General features: G+C 36.5%; 1 long non-coding RNA gene across 1 annotated transcript in view; it reads left to right on the top strand.

Moving 5' to 3' along the window:
- The window catches only part of LOC148114539 (uncharacterized), a 55,704-nt gene extending 40,588 nt beyond the window's left edge, over positions 1-15,116 (top strand). The window contains exon 2 of the long non-coding RNA XR_015732853.1: positions 13,722-15,116. This is a non-coding gene — a long non-coding RNA (uncharacterized LOC148114539). The remainder of the gene's footprint in view (positions 1-13,721) is intronic.
- The last annotated feature ends 4,199 nt before the right edge of the window (positions 15,117-19,315 follow it).

The raw sequence follows: 19,315 nt of genomic DNA, 5'->3' as shown, positions 1-19,315 counted from the left end.
AAAATATTTTAGGAATGCAAAGCTTCATTTTTTTATTTCAGAGAAAATGCTCTGAAACATGTGACTAATGACTAACGGTAAATAAATAAATTTTAATAAATTTCTAAACTCTGTTGCAATCCTGAGTTTTAAAAATAATTTAAAATGTTTTTATGCTACTTGTGCTAACAAATACAGGTGGTATTTGTCATAGACAACAGATTTGGTTTATATCTCACAACAAAACCAGTATTCCTACTGTTTAATATACAAAACAGAACCATTCTCTACTTTTCTTTTCCTTTGGTGTCTCAAAGATGGGTGGTTAATCTTTTAGCAAGCAGTAAAGTTCAGTTAATGCTTTCTAAATTCATTGGGAATTTCAGAGCAGAAGGTGAATGCTGTGATATTTAACTACAGCAGCTTAACTGTGACTCTTTGCCTCATTCCAGTGCCATAATTAGCACAATCTAATCAAGTGTTCTGAGAGTAGCTAACTGAGTACACAGAGCTGGTCTCGTCTCAGGCTTCAGGACAACACAAAATGAAAAGCAGCTCATTCACTTTTGCAACCAAAGCCATTCTTATTCACTGACCCCTGTTCTTAAGTCTGTGATAATAGAAAAGAAAAGAAAAAAAACCCCTTTTCCTCTCTAGCCTCTTGCATATTTATTATTCTTACTATTTACAAGTTGACAGCTCCTCCAAACTGACATTCTCCACCCAGAAAAATAAAAAAACAAACCTCCTCTGAGAGATGTTTTATTTGGAGGGTCATGAAGTTCACACACTTTAATTGAAGGGTTTTCCCCCCCCCCAACTTTAATCATGAAAGCTATGAGAGAGTAAAAGTATCATGGGATAACTGGAAGTAAGTGCTCAAGCAACAAGTGGAAGAACCATGAATTTTCACACCTGCTTAGTCAGTCATTCAGTTATTGTTACTCTATTTATAGTTTGCCTTTCCACTAAACTGGATTAACAAGGTGGCATGCACACATGCAAAAAAATGCCCAAATGGAAAAGAATGAATGAAGCCAGCACATCTATTAAGACATATTCAAATATAGCTAAAACTGTTTCAAAAATTCCTTTTTAAAAATTCAAAATGTTGGATTTATAAAAGTAGAGCAGAAAACAAATGCAACATCTAATGAAATCCATTACATAATTTGTTCCTCTGCCCACCTCTATTTGTACTCCAAGTGGGATCACATATACCTCCACAACAGCCATTTTTGCCATAGTAGTGCCACTAGGCTTCTGCTGAGAAGGAAGCTTCTGCTTTCTGCTATCCATCATATAAGTTGGATTGTTTTCATCCCAGCTAGTTATATTCTTCTTCTTCTTCTTGGCCATATCCGTCATCGGACATTGGCAACCATGTTGCAATTCTATTTTTGTCAACAGCTGCATGAAAAAGTGTTGCTGAGTTTTGTCCAAAGCAGTCCCTTAGGTTTTGAAGCCATAATGTTCTTCTTCTGCCTGGACCTTGCTTGCCTTCAATCTTTCCTTGGAGGATTAAATGAAGGATGCCGTATTTTTCTGGATGTCGCATCACATGTCCAAAGACTAGTTGGTTATATGAAGAACTAGTTCTTATATGAAGAACTTAGCTAGTTATATGAAGAACTGTAACTTGGTCCCTGAACAGCTTAGCTGTACCAATAGATGGAGTAAAATAAATCAAGATGGCAATCAAAAAAGGGAGACCAAAGCATCATCTCTTTGTACACATGTATACAAAGTACAAGCTACTTTGTTCAGCCATATCCACCATCTTGATTTATTTTGTTCCCATCCCATCCCCACTGTTACCAAGCTGTTTCTTTTTTTCCCTTCTTCTTTCATTTAATGCATATATTTAGGTCATAAACCTAAAGGCAGGAATTCTCTTGTCTATTTGTAACCCATTCTGCTAATAGATAAAAATGAGGCAATATGATTTATATAAATAACATATAAGATTGCCTATACATATCCATATGTATTCTGAACATGTGCAATCACCATGTTGGGACAATTTCAGAAACTTTCTACAAACTTCTAGGATCTGCCCTATGGAAACAAGGAAAATAAGCAAACTTCCACTTGCTTCTCCCTTAATCCTTCTGAGGCTGACTTCTAAAAGACAATTACATTTAGAGACCTACTCATTAATGTAATTAGATCTCAAGCATTTTAAAATCATATTTCAACACATTTTTCAAACATGATTTAAAAAAACAAATTTCTCTTTGTATCATTAATGAATATAGAGCTTTGCTAGCTGCCTTTGATCAAAGAATGCAATAATATTTCTATTATGATTAAAATTTGAGAATTCATATATTTTTCTGATCTGAACAATATTATGCCTCAGAATAAGAATGAATAGCTTACAGGAAAGTTTAAATATTTTCTTCATAAGATTTTGATTAAAAATATTGATTGTCAGGAAAACAAGAGAAATGGTGCATGATAGATGCAGAAATGTACACTTAGACAGGGTTCATTCAAGTTTCATTTAAAATTTACTGAGAAACTGTTTTGGTCTTTGGTGAGCCTAATAACCTCTTAGACCCCTTTACTGCAACTATTAGGAGTGCACCATTTCTCTGCCTCATTTTCAACTATTTGTCATCATCTTTGCTAATGAAATAAAATATTTCTTCTTTATGAGGGAGCAGGTGTGGTTTATTTATTTCTTTACAAAATTTATATCCCACTGCAGTCATAGAAGATTCTTGGAGGCTCACGATAAGAAGAAAAATGCAATAATCAATCAAACAAACAAAAATCTTACAAATACATTAAAACATGCTAGAATAATACATGGTGTCAGGCTGCAAAAGACCTCTGGGAAAGCTCTGTGTAAAACCTCAGCTCAGGCAGATTCTAATAGGGACGTGCCATCCTGCAGATAACCCAGTGCCTTGCCATAGAGGGGTTTCGAGATATTTCATTTTAAAGATATATAGACAGGTGAACATATTTGCCTGCAAGAGAGGGAGGTGTCTAATTATCATGATGCCTCATAACTTCTCAACAAAGTACAATAGAACAATGAAAATGGTACCATTTATCCTCCCTTTGCAACAGCAAGGCAGATGACTATGAAGAACATGTGGAAAATTTGTGTGGGTCCTGTAAAGCACCTGGTGCAAACCAGAGGTGAAATCCAGCAGGTTCTGACAGGTTCTGGAGAACCGATAGCGGAAATTTTGAGCAGTTCAGAGAACCGGTAGCGGAAATTTTGAGTAGTTCAGAGAACCAGCAAATATCACCTCTGGCTGGCCCCAGAGTGGGGTGAAAATGGGGATTTTGCAGTATCCTTCCCCTGGAGTGGGGTGGGAATGAAAATTTTGCAGTATCCTTCCTCTGGAGTGGGGTGGGAATGGAGATTTTGCAGTATCCTTCCCCTGCCACACCCAGCAAGCCACACTATGCCCACCAAGCCACACCCACAGAATCGGTAGTAAAAAAAATTGGATTTCACCACTTCTTACACTCGTCTAATATAGACAAATAGTCTACATTTAAACTATTTCCCTTTGAACTGTGGGGCAGTGAGCATGGGGAGAGATTCCACCAGGATATTGCAGGAATAGAGAAAAGATACCAAGGGACATGGAGTCCATCCATGCTTGCCAGTTAGTGCTGGAATTTCCCCAGGGATGATCCTACTGCAGTTCACAAGAGAAAAGCCAAAAAGCACAGTTTAGATACCGAATAAAGATGGAACCTCCTCATTTAATCTGCTAGAACTTCATGCAAAAAGCATGAAAATGTTACATGAAAAACCAATAAATGAATGGAAAGTTATGTTATTGGTATCAATAAAAAGATAAATTTATAATGATTGGTGTGGCACCATTCTCATTGCTATATCACATTTTGCAGAAAAGTTATGAGGCATAATTGCACATCCCCCTTATAATTTTGAATTATTTTGATGCATTTTTGACCTGAAGCTGTATCTTGGAAACTGGAGCCAATTAATACTCAGGACTTAATTTTCCTTTATTAGTGACTCAATTCTAGTAAAATTAAGCTACTTTCTGAAACTTTCTGAGGCTTTCTCCTTGTAGACTAGACTAGTGTAATGTAACCTAGTTTGGGTAATGAAATGTCTGCAAGAAAACAGCCAAGCTCAGAGCACCAAGGACTTTTTGCTTCAAAGCAAGTATGTACAGTCTAGCATTCAACTTTTTGCAGAAATATGGGAACTCATTTGTCATATTTCTGTAAAATATATATATATTCTGGATTTTTTTTCACCAGTATTGCAGCTCTAGCTTGGCTGTAAACTCAAAGAAATCTCTGGGGATGCACATTTCTTCTTAAGTTAGAAGAGCATAAGATGAATCTGATAGATACAACTCAATGACTATATAGTTCAAAATATTACGTAGCTATTCTCTCACACACAAATCATTAAACTGAGAAGGCATTAAATAACATTTCTCCCTTGACCACCCACTAGATATTTATGCTTTCAAGATATGAAGATCTGCCAGATCAAGAGTGTTGTGTGTGTGTGTTTGGCACAACCCAAGTGGATAATATAGAAATCCCTTCTCCAGTTTTTTATTAAATGTATTTCATATTCAACCCACAGGATAAAGCAGTGGAAAGATCTGTATTTGCTATAAGATATTACTTCTATCAAGTTATTTCTTTTTGGAACTAATTGCTAGGAACTTAAAGGTTTCCTCCTCCTCCTCCTCCTCTCCTCCTCCTCCTCCTCCTCCTCCTCCTCCTCACAACTGCCCTACTCAAATGCTAAACAAATTTTCAGTGAGAATTGAACAGTCTCAAAAGACTCTGGATTCCTTCACTTCACCATGTTACTTCAGAGTAAAGGAATACTGAACTATTCAGAGAATGGTTATTATTATTATTATTATTATTATTATTATTATTATTATTATTATTATTATTATCATCATTATTATGGTTCGTTGCACAGTCAGTCTGATGTTTAGACTAGATTTGACATCCACCTGTTGAGTCCACCCAAAAATCTTAGATCGGCAGATGCAGTGGTGGGATTCAGCCAGTTCGCAACACTTTGGGAGAACTGGTTGTTAACTTTCTGAGCAGTTTGGCAAACTGGTTATTGGAAGAAATCATTAGGGCAGAGAACCGATTGTTAAATTACTTGAATCCCACCACTGGGCAGATAAATGTGTTAAAAGTATCATTCCAAGTAAAGCTGCCTTTTTACAATTGATTGATGGTGATTTTGCCAATGGTGTCCAAGTGATGCTACAGTTGTTTTAAGGATTACAACCAAGGTGCCTATTACTATTCATACTATCTTTGTTTTCTTTTGCAACTGTTGTTCTATTTCTATTTGTAGGTCTTTGTATTTTGTTATCTTCTCCAGCTCTTTCTATTCTATTTTGTTCTCTCCAGGTTCTGCCATTTCTATTATCCAGATTTTTTTTTGCCTTTCTTATTGACAATTGTTAAGGGTGAGGTGTTATGCGATGTACCCATCTGTTTGAATTCTAAGACCCAGAACATTTTAACTTCATCATTTTATATTACTTTTTCTATTTTATGGACCCACCAGTTCTTATAAAGCACATAATTATTACATTTCAATTATTGTTTTACTCTTTTGTATCATTTGTTTGTTTATTTTGGGAAGTAAGTTGCCTTAAATTGTCTAGCGAGCTATCAATTGAGTAAATAACAGAACATATCTGCAGGATACCCGGATACCTACCTGATCTAGGGCAGTCTTATTGCCAGTAAGAACTTGATTGAGTGACCCATGCAATTCAGTGAATGAGTTACTATCTTTCAATCTAACCCACTTACCTCATGGGGTGGGGGGGGAGTGTTATCAAATTAGAGATTCGAGGTCCACTTGGTTCTTCCAGAAAAAAAGACAAAATGTATTCTATCAATCAGTAATATAATTTTACTTCCTCACCTAGTAATAAAGAATTGCTATTTTGAGATACATTGCTATGGCAGCAATATAATAAGATCCCTTGGACTAAGGATAGGGCTCAGAAGAATAACTAAGTAAACATCCATAAAAGATTTCCAGTATGGAACAGTGTCATTTCATCCCCCATCACTATGGAGATCTTGATGAGCCTTATTCTGTTGGCTTCTGGAATAGACTTTGATAATAACATGGCTTTTTGCTCAGGTGTTGAAGCTCGGTTGTAAGTGGAGCCCAATACAGGTGTGTTCACCTGGCTCAGTAGTAGTAATTGTGAGAGGAAACTTGGAGTCCTAGCTGACAATCACTTAAATATGAGCCAGCAGTGCCAAAAGAGCCAATGCAGTTCTAGGTTGCATTAACAGAGGGATAGAATCAAGGTTCTGTTCTAAGATTGCACTTGGAATATTCCATCCAGTTTTGGTTGCCATTATTTAAAAAAGATATTGAGACTCTAGAACTGTGATGGCGAACCTATGACACATGCCAGAGGTGGCATGCCAAGTCCTCTCTGTGGCATGCTTGCCATTGCCAGCTGCTCTTCTGGTTTCCAGCGCACACATGCGCACCAGCCAGCTGATTTTCGCACATGCTGGAGGCCTGGAAACCCAAGGACCAGCTGACCAGTGTGCATGTGGCACCAGCCACCTGATCTTCGGGTTTCCAGCTCTCTGGCACATGTGAAGATCAGCTGGCCAGCGCACATGCACGAACTGCAAACCTGAAGACCAGGTGGCCGGTGCGCGCATGTGCACCAGCCAGCTGGTCTTCAGATTTCTGGGGCTCCTGCACATGTGAAGTTCAGCTGCCAGCGTGCATGTATGCACCAGAAACCAGAAGGTCTTTGAGTTTTCAGGGCTGTGGTGCACACACTTGTGCGCACACAAGTTCCAGTTTGGGCACTCGGTGCCGAAAAGGTTCGCCATCACTGTTCTAGAAAGAGTGCAGAGAAAAGCAACAAAGATGGAGGCTAAAACATGGGAGGGAGGGTGGCTTGAGGGAAAGCAAAAGTAACTACTGCTTGGGGAAAGCAAGTGCAACTGCTGTATTCCCCCCCCCCCCAGGACACTGTTCTTGTATCTCCACGGAATGTTTTTTCAAGGTCACCCGCCTGGGAGAAGAATACAGCTGCATACCAACTTACACTTGAAGTGACTGTTCTGAAAATCACTTGCACAATAAAATTGTGTTAGAGATGGAACAAAAAGCCGAACAAATTTATGACCGGATCAATGCTCTGTTTCGAAAAGATGTATTGTATGTTTGTCTGTGTGTTTTAAAAAAAAAAATTGCAAAAAAATAAATAAATTGCAGGGGCTTGTTAGGCAGTCTCCAGGAGTGAACAATGCCTCAAAGGCACCACCACTACAAAGATAACTTTTTATATTTTCCATTTTTTTCTTTCCTAGTGTTTTCCTGCAAATGCAGGGTCTGCCTTTTTGTTTGAATTAACCATGTGTTGATCCATTGGTCACAATAGGAATTAACTGACCAGCTTGTTGCCTGAGCCTGACAGAGAGAATGGCTGGCCACAAATCATTCCTTAATATCTTCTATTATTGTTATTTATTCTATAGTGACCAATCAGGATAAAAATTAAGTTTACCAACACCACCACCACAAAAAATTTTTTTTTAAAAAAATGGAAGTTTGCCTCTAATCTTGATATAAAACTTCAGAAAAGAAGAGACATAGCTGGAAAGAAAATTAGCTGTGATCTGTTGACTTCTGCTACTAAAAAAGGATATTTAACCATAGAAGATACCAGTATATGGGGCATGGCTGTACAGAAATCCTGATTTCAAGGGCAAGATGTATTTTTGAACAGGTGAGGTACACATTTAAAGCCTTAAATAAACTGATTTTTCTTGGGATTGCATGCTATTATGAGGTAATCTATAAACCCTTCCTTCTTTCCTCCCTCCCTCCCTCCCTCCCTCCCTCCCTGGAAACAGACTGGCAGGTACAAAGTGGATATCTCATATATTTCCTAATATATTCTTAAATTCCTTCCTGCCCCTGGAACTGAAGTTAATTTTTTTAATTTGCATGTTATCTATTAAGAAATTAAGTATTTTTTTATATTACAGAAGTTTTGGGTACGGTCTCCTGGCTATTGGGATTTCATTAGCTTTTCCCCTTTGACAATTCTTGTGATATAGTGCCTCAGAGGCTACCTGAACAGATATAATAATATCAACACAATTTCCACTTTGAACTATGCTCATCTGCCATAAACAATAGCTAAATTTGGAAAACAGTGTTATCACTTCATTTAACTGCCTAAATGGGAGATGGGGTGTCTCTCAATTATCCTGGTCATTTTATAATTGAATTAGTGTAATATACTCTATGTGGAGCTCTTCTAGAAGAATATCTGTAAACTACAGCAGGTCCAGAATGTGGCAGTGTTGGGAGTGTTGTGCAATGGTCACTTGCTTCCATTGCTTTGTAGGCTGCACTGGTTGCCAGTTGGTTTCTAGGTACAAATACAAGTGTTAGTTATTACCTTTAAAGTCCTTCATGGCATAGAGCCTGGTTTTCTGAGAGACTGCCTATCTCCAATTCTTTATGCCCATTCAATACAATCAAGGAAAAAGCCTATGCTCCAAATCCCATTGATTATGCAGCATCATTCTGGGGAACCTAGGAAGCAGGCCTTCTCTGTTGAAACAATATCCCCACAGAGATTTGTGCAGTTGTAACATTCAGAAAACTATTAACTGCCTGTTTTTTCCCCAGGCCTTGCCATAGGTTGGTTTGGCAGCTGGGGGTGGGAGGAGAATGGATGGAGGTGTGTGGCTTTCACACTGTTATATTTGATATGTCTGCTGAATTGTTTTTCTGATCAGCCAGGATCCCTTGTTTTACTTACACCTCCCTATGTCATTTGCCATTTTTATTTGTAAGCTATCCAGAGTCATCAAAGGATGAGGTGGTCTCTAAATTTTGAAAATATATAGATGATGGATGGATGGATAGATGGATGGATAGATGGATGGATGGATGGATGATAGATAGATAGATAGATAGATAGATAGATAGATAGATAGATAGATAGACAGACAGACAGACAGACAGACAGATAGATTTTTGTTGTTAGTTGCAAAGTCGTGACCCATTGCGACCCCATGGACAATGTTCCTTCAGGCCTTCCTGTCCTCTACTATCCTCTGGCGTCCATTTAAGCTCACGCCTACTGCTTCAGTGACTCCATCCAGCCACCTCATTCTCTGTCATCCCCTCAATCTTTCCCAGCATTAGACTCTTCTCCAGTGACTCCTTCCTTCTCATTTGGTAGCGAAAAGTTTCATCTTCAGGATCTGGCCTTCTAAAGAGCAGTCAGGGTTGATCTCCTCTAGGACTGACCAGTTTCATCACCTTGCAGTCCAAGGGACTCGCAGGAGTCTTCCCCAGCACCATAGTTCAAAGCCCTCAATTCTTTGGTGCTCAGCCTTTCTTATGGTCCAACTTTCAGATAGATAGATAGATAGATAGATAGATAGATAGATAGATAGATAGATAGATAGATAGATAGATAGATAGATAGATAGATAGATAGATAGATGTATAGGATATAGAGATAGATACTGTAGATAGATATAGATATAGATATAGATATAGATATAGATATAGATATAGATATAGATATAGATATAGATATAAAGAGATAGAGATAGAGATAGAGATAGAGATAGATAGATAGATAGATAGATAGATAGATAGATGCTCACAGAAGACATTATGATTTTTGTCCTGAAAACTTTAGTCTAATATTTAAATAGGCATCAATAGACTTATCCTTCATGAATCATCCATCTAAACCATCATATGTTAACATTCCCAAAATGTAACCATACACTGTCTAGAAAGAAGTTATTCTCTTTATGTCGTACTACCCACATATTTCATTGGAAAACACCAAGTTCTTGTTTTATAGGAAAGGAAAAAGAAGTTTCTCGTAGTCTGCACAGTGTCATCTCAGAGCACATAAGTGAATGTAAAGAAACACCAAGAGAGAACTCTCTGCCTATAATGGGATTTCTTTTGTCTCTCTTGATGTATATTATTCTAACTTAGGCAGCTACAGTAACATGATAAAATGCTGAAGTGAGTGACATTTAATAACAGAAAATGTATTCAGAGAAAACTTGAATTGTTAAGTATCTCTAGCAGAATCTCAGAGGGGGCCCAGCCCCAAGCATCATAGCATAAAAATAATTTAATCCTCACCTGATAAAAGGAATTTTTAGAAATAACTCACTTCTTGTTTTATTGAATATAGACTAATTCAGAAGTTCATTATTTATTTGGCAGGTATTTAGCATAACAAATCAATTTAAGGTGACACCTGAGACTAAGTAATTTATATTGAAAGTCAAAATCAAGATTAAAAAGGAAGATTAAGCATCTTGTTTGTATAAGCAGGACATTTTGATCCATAACCAGGTCTCCAATGACTGCCTGACTTTTGCAAATGGTTGAGGGGGTTGGCATAACTATTTGTTGTGTCAAACTGTGCCCCTTTTCTAGTACCTTGTAATACTGAATAGAAGATGAGGAATGTTTACTAAGTGTTGGAAGAAAAATTCACTTACATTTGACAAGTGTCAGGTTCTCTAAAGTACAGATCCTGAATAGACAACTTTTCTGCGTCCAATTTTTGCTAAGAATTTAACTTTGCTCTTCATGTATAATTAGAAGTTAGTCCCACTAAGTCCACGGAGATTTACTGTAAGGTAAGTATAGAATTAGAGCCTTAATGTCAATTTCCTATTACCTTACATTCAGAAATTGCTGTGATGTGACTTTTCCTTGAGGAGTTAGGCTTGAGCAATAAGCTGCCCACCAATATTTGATGTGATATCTCATTAAGATTTGACTAATAATGTATACAAAAAACATGACCCAAAAAAATGTTAATTTAAACAGAATGCAGAATTCACAGATTAGTATTTGGCATTTCAATTTCATTTCTGTGATGTGCATGTAAGTAGTTGAGTACAAAGGAACAAATCACATACAAAGTCATATAGCACTTAGTGATAGCACTTAGACTTATATACCGCTTCACATAGCTTTGCAGCCCTCTCTAAGCAGTTTTACAGATTCAGCATATTGGCCCCAACAATCTGGGTCCTTATTTTACTGACCTCGGAAGGATGGAAAACTGAGTCAACCTTATATATAGATTTATATTTTACTCTATTGCTCAAGGTCTTTTTACACAGTACAGGTAGTCCTCGAATCACAACCATTCATTTAGTGACCATTCAAAGTTACAATGACACTGAAAATAGTGACAACCAGTCCTCACACTTACATCCATTCCTACATGATATTGATCATGTGATCATGGTCACAGGATCATAATTTAGGAACTGGGCAACTAACGTGTTTATGATTATTGCAGTATCCTGGGGTCATGTCATCACCATCTGCAACCTTCCCAGCTGGCTTCCAACAAGCAAAATAGCAATAGCGATAGCACTTAGACTTATATACCTCTCTATAGTTCTTTGCAGCACTCTGAACAGTTTAAAAATGTCAGTATATTGGGTCTTCATTTTACCAACCTCGGAAGGATGGAATGCCGAGACGGGCAGGATTGAACCTAGCCTGACCTAGCCTGACATACCGCATTCTAACCACTGTGCCATCACCAGGGAAGCTGGATTTGCTTAACTGTCACATGATTCATTGACTCATTTAACAACGGTGACTCATTTAACAATGGTGGCAATGAAGGATGGAAAATCGGGTGTGGCTTAACTGCCTTGCCTAGCAGTGGAAATTGTGATTCCAATTGTGGTTGTAAATTAAGGACCACCTATATAAAAATCCTACATAATCTACAGTAAAATCAAAGCTCTAAATAAAACGAGCTTGGGATTCTGGAGTAGTTTGTTAGAAATGAGACAATTATTTGACAGTATTGTCGGCATATTCTCTTAGACATTCTATCAGCATTTCAAAATCTGTGCAGCTAGCCATTCAACCAATAATTAGAATGCTATGTGCTAAAAAAAAACATTCTGCACAATAGGCATTCAAAGGTGTATAAAATTCCCTAAGTAGCCATAATCATGGAGATGCCATTTTATTTTAAAGGGCAGAAATCTGCCTAAGATGCAAATAGAATATTAACATCTAAAGAAGACGTCATTTGACTTTGACAGGAAATTTAAAACAAGATAACTACTTAATAATGATTATAAATTGTTCACAATGCTCCTAAGTGATAGATGTTAAATAACTTTGCAAGAATTTATCCACGAAGATCAATCTGGGTTTTAACCTAAAAGTCAATTAAAAGATAGTGTTGAAACTGTGTTGGATACTTTGGACAGCACAATGAAAAACATATTGCCTTAATTTTTTTTTTAGCTATAGAGAAAGCCTTTGACAATTTGAACTGGACATTTTTATTTAAAATCTTAAGAGATATGAACTTTGGGGAGAATTCTATAAAATAGATAAAATTGATTTATATTTCACAGAAGGTACAATGGATGAAAGAATGACTGTTGCTGAAAAACAGAGGCTTTAGGAATTAGAAGAATATGATTTATGATTTGGGTGGCATAGATGTTTATGGTACCATAAAGCTAAGGTTAATGCAGACTTTAAAAATCGTCTTGTTAGATATGCTATACTGAGAATATGGAACAGATATAAACCTAGGATGTGCCAGAAAATATCTTTGTGGCAATGGTATACCTAAGCATAAATGGTTAACTTAGTCTGATTTATTAGCTTTTTTAAAAGTAGAATATAAACTAAAATCGAGAGAAAACTTGGTGGCAGGATATATATGTCAGTGGTTTTCTTATGTATAATTATCAAAAAGATTTAAAGTAGATAAAAGAATATTTGGTTTTGAACACTGTAAGACTGGGTTTGAAATGGAACTCTGCAGAAATGATGAACATGTTATTGCTAAAACATACAAACTTTTATAGAAATTTGAAACAGAAGAAGAACAAGTAAAAGGAAGTATAATAAAATTGGCTGAAAAATTTCTACTTGTCTGGTCTGGGAACTGGGAGGCCTTATGTCATCTTCTTCTGACAGATCTAGCTTCTCAGGTGGTGTTTGTGATTGATTAGCCTCGTACGATATCTGGCTTTGTCCTTCCTGAGTCTGACATTCCACACCGTCAGCTGAAGCAGCTTCTTCAGATTCTGAAGAAGCTGCTTGGCCATGAGAGAGCCTGGCAGAGAGTGTTAGAAATGATGATCACCTTACTGTGTTGATTGCAACAGTGGAACAGCTTTGAAGCAGCCACTACTTAGCCAAATTTCAGTGCCACCAGAGTAATGAGTTCTGTGTTTTGGATGTATTTCTTAAGCTAGTCCATTTGAGATACATTGATTCAAAAATTGGAGCCCTCTGACACGCTGTTTTTCCCCAATGGAAGATTAATAACTGACAAACAGGAAAATTTTAGTGGTATATGTGTGTCTATATATACACACATGAAACTATGCACTAATCCTGAATCCCCTTTTTATAGTATACTATATAGTATTGTATAGTATATCCAATAATCCTCTCTAGCTAAGTACATTAAGTTATTTTTTTTAAAAAAAAATCACATAGTGCAATATGTACCTAAAAGTTAAAAAGATTAGAGGTCTTTTGAATTCAACTAAATACACAATTTGTTTCCGGCAGTTTTAATTAAATTAATAACTGGAGGATAAAGGTAAATCATGAATTAATTTAACTGGAAAATCCTATAATCAGCTGCACTAATCAAAAAGTAATTTCTAATTCTTTCTGTTTTCTTTTAAAGATTGGTTCCAGGGGTGAGGGCGAGCACCAAAGGAATAAAAATGGACACAGCCAGTCTTTATGAACAAGGATAAGGACACTTCTACTCAAGGATTTTGTGCCAGTTGAAAGTAGTTCCAGACGTCTAATGCTGAAGAGCTGAGGCAATTTATTTTTGGCTCCTCTTCTGTTAAGCTGAAAGCTGAAAGCTAGTTGATTTTAAGATGTTGTGATTTCATTTCCTAACTGGATTTAACATATGACTGCCTATATGTATCAGGCCACAGATTAGGGGCAAGTCCATCATATCTATAGAGGACTTGAAAGTATAAACCCTTCCAGATCCCAGACATATGTACTAAAAGCCTGGGAGACTCCTACAGCAACTTAGCTATGAAACCCAAAAGTTTAGTCAGATCTGCAGAAGGGTACTTGGTACAGCAGTGGTACCTTTAATTTGATTCTATGGCCCTACTTCATATGCAGTTACTGAAATCAGGTTACCCATGGAGCAATATATCTGGTTACAACCAATATCTCTCAAAGAATTGTCATTATGTCCCATTTGCACTCACTGTTATGGCTGTTGTGAAGTACTTGATACCCATGGGGAATGATCTTAGAAAGAGTAATATCTCTTATGCCTACCCAATCAGACTTTTTTATGTATACCAGTCTGCTCATCTACTCATCTCAGTGAATGGATATAGACGTATGTCGTATTATTCTTGCAGGCAGCCATGCCTGATAGTCATAGGACAGATGTTAGTGGCTAGAAGGAAGGATCTGTACCACATTATTACCCTTCTCCTGAAATGGTCAGCCCAACACCTTATGTTTCGCAACCAGCTTATCTTTAAAACATAGCATTTTGCAGTCATCTGATCAAAATTTATGACCTTCCCAGGTTTTTGACTAGCAGAATCAATTGGGAAAGCCAGGTTTGCTTAAGGTCATTGTGATCATATAATCACAATGACCACAATATAATCATTTAATGATCATATTATTCATTTAATGACTGTAGTAAAAATGCTCATAAAATTGGGTCTGGTCATGTGATGACTCACTCAATAACCACATCAATTAGCAACCAAAATTCTGGTCCCTATTGTGGTCATAGGTTGAGGTCTACCATATTACATATAGTATTACTGATTTCTTTAGCTGGTAATTTTTCATGTTCACTACCTAAAAACTAGAAGAGATAAGAGTATTTTGTTAATAAGTGATCTTACTATTACTTGTCTGCTGAAATATTTCTGTTTGATACCCCTTTATTTCTCTTATGGAGAAAAATATGTGAAGAGGTTTAAGCTGTTTGGAAAAGAATTAAATGTTCTTAAAAGATGTTGTCAACCTTATTTTGTTTTAATTTTAGCATTTTTACATGAATAAAGGAAAGATTGCTTTGAAATCAGCTGTGTGTGTTTTGCAGACTTATTAATAGAAAGGTGGGCAGTTATAATATAGCATCTGGTAATGGTTATGCCATTGTTCTTCTTACAGCACATTTTTTTCTGAGCCGAGACAAGTAATGAACCTACATAATAGGAATAGAAGAGCAGGAAACTGATTAATCTGACCCGCAAACCCATACTAGGTGTGACTAGCCTTAACAAAAGGAAAGGAAATCAGGTTTCACTTAATGAACAATTGCCATATATTTTCAGATGATTAAGTTCATTCTAATGGAGAGGGTGATCTGCTACACAATAATATATTTATTGTTGCCGTCCTTCCCCACCATGTACACAATGTCACAGATCAACTGCACCATCATTATTTGTCAATTGAGTGAGGTTGTCTTTTTACCTAGAAGAAACATGATCTATTTCTGCTCATTGTCGCTACAAGAATTCTGTATTAATTTAATTGCTTTCACAACATCAAGAAGAAGAAATAAGTTTGCCATAGTCCAAAGAAGGGAATTGCATTCCATTCAATAGCTGAGGCCCTTTCAAAGATGCTGTTTCTATGCAAGTCCTACCCCTTTTGTATGTATACTATGTGTCAAGAGGGGGGGGCGGCGTTTGCCACACAACACCATAATACCACTTCCATAATTCAGATGGAAACAGACAGAGCTGTGAGTGCCCACATTCCTTGCTTTCCATTTTTAGAAAAAGAGAAGTTCATCTCTTCAACTAGACCTTTAATGATTTTTTTTAAATTGCATTTTAATTGCATTTTGTTTGTTTTATCTGGATGATATAAAAGTGGGACATCAATAATAGTTCTATTTTTGTCCAGTAGGAAGGTCAGCCATCTCTAAAAATATTTCTTTGTTCAAACTTTCAAAATGGGAGCCAAGTAACCTGGTCAAGAAATGGATGAATCAGTTTAGTTTCAGTGCTTCTTATCTTTGTGCATATTTTCTCTTTAGTGTCTTCCAACCCATTTCATGTGAACCTTTGGATTTTAAGACAACACAGCAGTTCACAAACATTTATTTGAATTGTTGTGTTAAATCCCATTTTTGCATAAACACTGTTACAAGACATTTTTGATCAAAGATGCGTAGGTGTTGAATTACACTTTGACTTGCATATGAAGTCAGAAGGCAGTAATTAATTAATTCATTGCATTCACAGTTTGCACGAGCATCTTGATCATATACTGCTATTCTTTCTTTCTGCTATTCTTTCTTTCTTTCTAAAAGTTCTAATTGGCTCTTGGTCAATTTAAATAAATCATTCTGGAAATTGAAGTGTACTCATGAAGTTCAAAGTTGCCAAGTTTGAAAAACACTGGTTTAGACAAACGTGTTATCATTTATGCTAGTCTGTAATCATAATAAAGTTTTGAATCATTGATTGATGTTATCGTTGAAGCTGTGTTTTCTAAACAAATAGAAGTTGTGATTGATGCAAAACACCTATTAATCCATTCTGAAATTAATCAAAATTAATTCTTGCTCAAATATTTGTATTAAGAAATTGTTATACATTATGTTTTCTGCAACCAAATTTGTGTGAGAGAATGGATCATTCCTAAAATTACAAAACAACCCCCACATATGGCGATAAAATTATGGAGCATAATCTCAATAGCAGCCTGTGTATGAATCTAGTTGCAACATCATTCCACAGTATTAATACTTTCCCCATCTTCTGTGTTAATCACTTTGGACACTGAATATGCATACTACAGAAAAATAAACTGCTTCACCATTATCCCCAATTAAAAAGCAAAAGAGAACCAATAAATTAATGCACACATTCAAAAACCACTTACCTGGCAAGGGGAGATACCTTGATCACAAAAATAAGCTTGAATACAAAATATTGTATGCAATACCAATCAGATATTTGGCTGCTGATTTCCAGATATTACCTGTTGTAACAATCTTTGTGGTTTACCCATCATAAGTAAACCAGATTTAGATTGAATTACAAAATGCCTTAATGAGAGGTGGGTTTCAGCAGGTTCTGACCAGTTCTGGAGACCCGGTAGCGGAAATTTTGAGTAGTTCCGAGAACCGGTAGTAAAAATTCTGACTGGTCCCGCCAACATCTATTCTCTGGCTCTCAAGTCCCAGCTGATCGAGAGGAAATGGGGATTGGGGAGGGAATGGAGATTTTACAGTATCCTTCCCCTGCCACGCCCACAAGCCACACCCACCAAGCCATGCCACATCCACCAAGCCATGCCCACAGAAACGGTAGTAAAAAAATTTGAAACCCACTACTGGCCTTAACTAAAGAGAATGTTGGCAGAAAACAATATATAGTCATATACTAGAAATAAAATGATAGTAAATGTTTAATTCATCACGATAAAAAAGGCTCCAAAAAAGGCTTCATGATACCTGAAGAATATCTCTGATACCCTAAGGTTTAATTCATGTATTCTCACTTGAAGTATAAAGGACCTGACTGGAATTATCCTACATTTCATACATTTTGCAAAGACTTGGGAGTTTGGAGAAGACTGTAAGAGTGGAAAAGATGGAAGGACGGAGAATTGGATTACCAGGAGCAGGGTGGATGGAGGTAGTTACTGCCATAATGGGTGCATCATTGGAAGGCCTAATGGATGAGTTTAGGGACAGATTATTGTGAAGAAAACATGTCAGTGTGGTTGTTAATAGTTTAAAACAACCTGATGGCACATAATCAATCACTCAATCAGTCAAATGGTGTGTTGGAGCAGAATTGGAAGAAGTGGTCCACTTATTGCAAATTATGAATTAATTAGAATCATTAGTATTTAATGTGCTAGAGGTTTAAAATTGCTTTTGTTTCTTGGGAATAAAACAAGTATCTGAGACTACTGGGAAAAATTCTTGGGAATACAGCCTGCAGCAGAAATATCTTGACATGGGAATTTTTGCTCAATTCATTTCTTGCTATTAGCCAAAATCTATAAATAAAAAATGAGGGACACGGTGGCTCAGCGGCTAAGACACTGAGCTTGTTGATCGAAAGGTCGGCAGTTCAGCAGTTCGAATCCCTAGTGCCGCTTAATGGGGTGAACTCCCGTTACTTGTCCCAGCTTCTGCCAACCTAGCAGTTCGAAAGCACAAAAAAAATACAAGTAGAAAAATAGGGACCATCTTTGGTGGGAAGGTAACAGCATTTCATGTGCACCAGCCACATGACCACGGACACATCTTCAGACAACACTGGCTCTTCGGCTTTGAAATGGAGATGAGCACTGCCCCCTAGAGTTGGGAACAAGTAGCACATATGTGCGAGGGGAACCTTTACCTTTACCTATAAGTAAAAAAGAATGCCTACAAATGTGAGCCATTTTGGTGTAGGTTAAGACATCAGGCTAGAAACAGAGAGAGTATGAGTTCTACTTCTGCACAAAGTCAGCTGGGGGATTTTGGGCCAGCCACTTTCTCTCAGCCCTAGGAACGAGGCAATGTCAAACTACCATATTTTTCGGAGTAAAAGACGCACTGGAGTATAAGACGCACCTACCATTTTTGGTTCTTTTTTAAAAAAAAAGTTTTGTTTTTTTTATTTTTTAGACAAACACATATACAAATATACAATGTATTTTCTTTGAACAGAGTATTTGGCTGGTTCACAAATTTAAACAGTGTTTCAATTAAATTTACAATTTCTATATTTCCTTTTTGCCATATTTATTCCTCATCTATTTTTTTAAAAAAACCAATATTACCCTTCATCCTCAGCTCTAATCTTAATCAAATTCAATTTTTCCCTTCTATTCTATATTATACCCCTTCCCATTGTCATCTATTTTTATATCCATCCTCACATTGGTTAATTATTTAATATTACAATTGTTTAATACAAATTCAACATTTTAATATAAATCAATTAGCTATATAACTATCTTTTTGTATATTAATCAATATGAACATGAATATTCCAATTATTTGCATTCAATCCAATTTCTTACAAATCAATTAATTATATTTACCAATAATAATAAACCAAATAATTTTCCCCATATATTCCTCCAAACCACAACTTAACCATTTCTACTTTCAACACAATATACAATTAATAGTATCTCAATTATTACAATTCCCTAGTTAAATAGAGCTTTTTTTTCTTTTGTGTTTTAAAATCTTGAACTCTCCTCTTTTGCCCTAAATTTGCATCTACCTTTTTTGGTGAGCAAAAAGAAAAAGAA

This window comes from Pantherophis guttatus, chromosome 3, assembly GCF_059756535.1.
Source record: "Pantherophis guttatus breed Tessera chromosome 3, ASM5975653v1, whole genome shotgun sequence".
Lineage (NCBI taxonomy): Eukaryota > Metazoa > Chordata > Lepidosauria > Squamata > Colubridae > Pantherophis > Pantherophis guttatus.
The sequence above is the reverse complement of the archived record's forward strand: the minus strand, read 5'-3'. Positions and strand labels throughout refer to the sequence as shown.